This window comes from Dendrobates tinctorius, unplaced genomic scaffold (genome assembly GCF_039654945.1).
Source record: "Dendrobates tinctorius isolate UK_male_01 unplaced genomic scaffold, ASM3965494v1 ptg000213l, whole genome shotgun sequence".
Taxonomy (NCBI): Eukaryota; Metazoa; Chordata; class Amphibia; order Anura; family Dendrobatidae; genus Dendrobates; species Dendrobates tinctorius.
Window position 1 is genome coordinate 109,640 of NW_027361880.1, and position 4,712 is coordinate 114,351.

Consider the following 4,712-nt stretch of genomic DNA (forward strand, 5'->3'; position numbering starts at 1 on the left):
CGGAGTGTGGGCCCCCTAGCTAGGCGACACTCAGACGCAGTGTGGGCCCCCTAGCTAGGCGACACTCGGACGGAGTGTGGACCCCCTTGCTAGGCGACACTCGGTCGGAGTGTGGGCCCCCTAGCTAGGCGACATTCGGACAGAGTGTGGCCCCCTAGCTAGGCGACACTCGGACGGAGTGTGGGCCCCCTAGCTAGGCGACACTCGGACAGAGTGTGGCCCCCTAGCTAGGCGACACTAGGACGGAGTGTGGGCCCCCTAGCTAGGCGACACTCGGACGGAGTGTGGGACCCTTAGCTAGGCGACACTCGGACTGAGTGTGGGCCCCCTAGCTAGGCGACACTCGGACGGAGTGTGGGCCCCCTAGCTAGGCGACACTCGGACGGAGTGTGGGCCCCCTTGCTAGGCGACACTCGGACGGAGTATGGGCCCCCTAGCTAGGCGACACTCGGACGGAGTGTGGGCCCCCTAGCTAGGCGACACTCGGATGGAGTGTGGGCCCCTAGCTAGGCGACACTCGGACGGAGTGTGGATCCCCTAGCTAGGCGACACTCGGACGGAGTGTGGGCCCCCATGCTAGGCGACACTCGGACGGAGTGTGGGCCCCCTAGCTAGGCAACAATCGGACGGAGTGTGGGCCCCTTAGCTAGGCGACACTCGGACGGAGTGTGGGCCCCCTAGCTAGGCGACACTCGGATGGAGTGTGGGCCCCTTAGCTAGGCGACACTCGGACGGAGTGTGGGCCCCCTAGCTAGGCGACACTCGAACGGAGTGTGGGCCCCCTAGCTAGGCGACACTCGGAGTGTGGGCCCCCTAGCTAGGCGACACTCGGACGCAGTGTGGGCCCCCTAGCTAGGCGACACTCGGACGGAGTGTGGACCCCCTTGCTAGGCGACATTCGGAAGGAGTGTGGGCCCCCTAGCTAGGCGACACTCGGACGGAGTGTGGGCCCCCTAGCTAGGCGACATTCAGACGGAGTGTGGGCCCCCAAGCTAGGCGACACTCGGACGGAGTGTGGGCCCCCTAGCTAGGCGACACTCGGACGGAGTGTGGGCCCCCTAGCTACGCGACACTCGGCCGGAGTGTGGGCCCCCTTGCTAGGCGACACTCGGACGGAGTATGGGCCCCCTAGCTAGGCGACAATCGGATGGAGTGTGGGCCCCCTACCTAGGCGACACTCGGACGGAGTGTGGACCCCCTTGCTAGGCGACACTCGAACGGAGTGTGGGCCCCCTAGCTAGGCGACACTCGGACGGAGTGTGGGCCCCCTAGCTAGGCGACACTCGGACGGAGAGTGGACCCCCTTGCTAGGCGACACTCGGATGGAGTGTGGGCCCCCTAGCTAGGCGACACTCGGACGGAGTTTGGGCCCCCTAGCTAGGCGACACTCGGACGGAGTTTGGGCCCCCTAGCTAGGCGACACTCGGACGGAGTGTGGACCCCCTTGCTAGGCGACACTCGAACGGAGTGTGGGCCCCCTAGCTAGGCGACACTCGGACGGAGTGTGGGCCCCCTAGCTAGGTGACATTCGGAAGAAGTGTGGGCCCCCTAGCCAGGCGACACTCGGACGGAGTGTGGGCCCCCTAGCTAGGCGACACTCGGACGGAGTTTGGGCCCCCTAGCTAGGCGACACTCGGACGGAGTGTGGGCCCCCTAGCTAGGCGACACTCTGACGTAGTGTGGGCCCCCTAGCTAGGCGATACTCGGACGGCGTGTGGGCCCCCTAGCTAGGCGACACTCGGACGGAGTGTGGGCCCCCTACCTAGGCGACACTCGGACCGAGTGTGGGCCCCCTAGCCAGGTGACACTCTGACGGAGTGTGTGCCAACTTGCTAGGCGACACTCAGATGGAGTGAGGGCCCCCTAGCTAGACGGCACTCGGACGGAGTGTGGGCCCCCTTGCTAGGCGACAATCGGACGGAGTGTGGGCCCCTTAGCTAGGCAACACTCGGAAGGAGTCTTGGCCCCATAGCTAGGCGACACTCGGACGGAGTGTGGGCCCCCTAGCTAGGCGACACTCGGACGGAGTGTGGGCCCCCTAGCTAGGCAAAAGTTGGACGGAGTGTGGGCCCCCTAGCTAGGCGTCACTCGGAGTGTGGGCCCCCTCGCTAGGCGACACTCGGACGGAGTGTGGGCCCCCTAGCTAGGCGACACTCAGTTGGAGTGTGGGACCCCTAGATAGGCGACACTCGAACGGAGTGTGGGCCCCCTAGCTAGGCGACACTCGGACGGAGTGTGGGCTCCCTAGCTAGGCGACACTCGGAAGGAGTGTGGGCCCCCTAGCTAGGCGACACTCGGATGGAGTGTGGGCCCCCTAGCTAGGCGACACTCGGACGGAGTGTGGGCCCCCTAGCTAAGTGAAACTCGGACGGAGTGTGGGCCCCCTAGCTAGGCGACACTCGGACGGAGTGTGGGCCCCCTAGCTAGGTAACTCTCGGAGGGAGTGTGGGCCCCTAGCTAGGCGACACTCGGAGGGAGTGTGGGCCCCTAGCTAGGCGATACTCGGACGGAGTGTGGGCCCCCTAGCTAGGTGACACTCGGACAGAGTGTGGGCCCCCTAGCTAGGCGACACTCGGACGGAGTGTGGGCCCCCTAGCTAGGCGACACTCAGACGGAGTGTGGGCCCCCTAGATTGGCGACACTCGGACGGAGTGTAGGCCCCCTAGATTGGCGACACTCGGACGGAATGTGGCCCCCTAGCTAGGCGACACTCTGACGGAATGTGGGCCCCCTAGCTAGGCGACACTCAGACGGAGTGTGGGCCCCCTTGCTAGGTGACACTCGGACGGAATGTGGGCCCCCTAGCTAGGCGACACTCTGACGGAGTGTGGGCCCCCTTGCTAGGCGACACTCGGACGGAGTGTGGACCCCCTAGCTAGGCGACACTCGGAAGGAGTGTGGGCCCCCTAGCTAGACGACACTCGGACGGAGTGTGGGCCCCCTTGCTAGGCGACACTCGGACGGAGTGTGGGCCCCTTAGCTAGGCGACATTCGGAAGGAGTGTGGGCCCCATAGCTAGGCGACACTCGGACGGAGTGTGGGCCCCCTAGCTAGGCGACACTCGGATGGAGTGTGGGCCCCCTAGCTAGGCAAAACTTGGACGGAGTGTGGGCCCCCTAGCTAGGCGACACTCGGACGGAGTGTGGGCCCCCTAGCTAGGCGACACTCGGACGGAGTGTGGGCCCCCTAGCTAGGCGACACTCGGAGTGTGGGCCCCCTCGCTAGGCGACACTCGGACGGAGTGTGGGCCCCCTAGCTAGGCAACACTCAGATGGAGTGTGGGACCCCTAGATAGGCGACACTCGGACGGAGTGTGGGCCCCCTAGCTAGGCGACACTCGGACGGAGTGTGGGCCCCCTAGCTAGGCGACACTCGGACGGTGTTTGGGCCCCCTAGCTAGGCGACACTCGGACAGTGTGTGGGCCCCCTAGCTAGGCGACATTTGGACGGAGTGTGGGCCCCCTTGCTAGGTGACACTCGGACGGAGTGTGGGCCCCTTAGCTAGGCGACACTTGGACGGAGTGTGGGCCCCCTAGCTAGGCGACACTCGGACGGAGTGTGGGCCCCCTAGCTAGGCGACACTTGGACGGAGTGTGGGCCCCCTAGCTAGGCGACACTCTGACGGAGTGTGGGCCCCCTAGGTAGGCGACACTCAGATGGAGTGTGGGACCCCTAGATAGGCGACACTCGGACGGAGTGTGGGCCCCCTAGCTAGGCGACACTCGGACGGAGTGTGGGCCACCTAGCTAGGCGACACTCGGACAGTGTTTGGGCCCCCTAGCTAGGCGACACTCTGACGGAGTGTGGGCCCCCTAGGTAGGCGACACTCAGATGGAGTGTGGGACCCCTAGATAGGCGACACTCGGACGGAGTGTGGGCCCCCTAGCTAGGCGACACTCGGACGGAGTGTGGGCCCCCTAGCTAGGCGACACTCGGACGGTGTTTGGGCCCCCTAGCTAGGCGACACTCGGACGGTGTGTGGGCCCCCTAGCTAGGCGACATTCGGACGGAGTGTGGGCCCCCTTGCTAGGTGACACTCGGACGGAGTGTGGGCCCCCTAGCTAGGCGACACTCGGAAGAAGTGTGGCCCCTTAGCTAGGCGACACTCGGACGGAGTGTGTCCCCTTAGCTAGGCGACACTCGGACGGAGTGTGGGCCCCTTAGCTAGGCGATACTTGGACGGAGTGTGGCCCCCTAGCTAGGCGACACTCGGACGGAGTGTGGCCCCCCTAGCTAGGCGACACTTGGACGGAGTGTGGGCCCCCTAGCTAGGCGACACTCTGACGGAGTGTGGGCCCCCTAGGTAGGCGACACTCAGATGGAGTGTGGGACCCCTAGATAGGCGACACTCGGACGGAGTGTGGGCCCCCTAGCTAGGCGACACTCGGACGGAGTGTGGGCCCCCTAGCTAGGCGACACTCGGAAGGAGTGTGGGCCCCCTAGCTATGTGACACTCGGACGGAGTGTGGGCCCCCTAGCTAGGCGACACTCGGACGGAGTGTGGGCCCCCTAGCTAAGCGAAACTCGGACGGAGTGTGGGCCCCCTAGCTAGGCGACACTCGGACGGAGTGTGGGCCCCCTAGCTAGGCAACTCTCGGAGGGAGTGTGGGCCCCTAGCTAGGCGACACTCGGAGGGAGTGTGGGCCCCTAGCTAGGCGATACTCGGACGGAGTGTGGGCCCCCTAGCTAGGTGACACTCGGATGGAGTGTGG